The sequence below is a fragment of the Pteropus vampyrus genome, unplaced genomic scaffold (genome assembly GCF_000151845.1).
Source record: "Pteropus vampyrus isolate Shadow unplaced genomic scaffold, Pvam_2.0 Scaffold259, whole genome shotgun sequence".
In the NCBI taxonomy this organism is placed as follows: Eukaryota; Metazoa; Chordata; class Mammalia; order Chiroptera; family Pteropodidae; genus Pteropus; species Pteropus vampyrus.
The window spans coordinates 1,701,678-1,702,533 of NW_011889040.1; the positions used below are offsets into that span (position 1 = coordinate 1,701,678).

Below are 856 nucleotides of genomic sequence, written 5' to 3' on the forward strand. Positions count from 1 at the left end.
TTTGATTGGAGGTCAGTTAGCAGGCTGTCTCGGCCACCTTGTGATACAGAGAGACCAATGTTTTCTCCGTGTTTATGTGCATGTTATCAAGTGATATGCACTTGTCATTCCAAAGAGAGCAGTACATCATCCCCATCTGTCACATGGTCTCCCTGTGTTTCATAGATGCCAGTCTGTTAATGGGCACATAATTCACACTGGTCAGTCAAGCGATCTTGTCATGACTCCAGCTGGGTCTTTGTACCTGAAGTAAACACTGTCTAATTTTGAACAGACTAGCTAAAGACCTAATCGCAATGCCAACAACCTAGATCATTTCACAGAAAGAAATGTGCAGCGGAAAATGAAGGAGACCTCTGTTTATGAAAACAGTACTGTCCTCACTTCAAATGATGTAGCCTGGATACCTGGGCCATGACACAAAGCCAGTCTCTTCCTAACAATAATACTATAAAGCCCTAGTCTAAAACCAACAAGCCACAGGCTTGCCACCCTGAATAAGCCTGATCCCATCTAATCTCGAAAGCTAAGCAGGGTTGGGCCTGGTTAGTTCTTGGATGGGAGACCACCTAGGAAGACCAGGTGCTGTAGGCATAAAAAATTTAAAAGAAAAAAAAAGTGATTTTAAGCTGACAAGTTCTTTGCAATCCGTGAGGTCAACCAAAAGTTTCCTCATGTAAAAATAAATAAATGAATAAATAATAATAAGAAAAATATAAAACCGACAATCATGCCCTTGTTGAAATTAGTATATAGAGACTAATCTGTAAGCCAGTCTTTTTACTGATAAGAATATCTCTCTTGTAGAATTAGAATCTTTGCTCCATTTCTGCAATTTCTTTTAGGATCAAGATTG

General features: G+C 39.6%; 1 pseudogene; it reads left to right on the forward strand.

The window, feature by feature from the left end:
• The first annotated feature begins 475 nt into the window (after window positions 1-475).
• Window positions 476-594, forward strand: LOC111729369 (annotated as a pseudogene).
• Window positions 595-856: the final 262 nt, after the last annotated feature.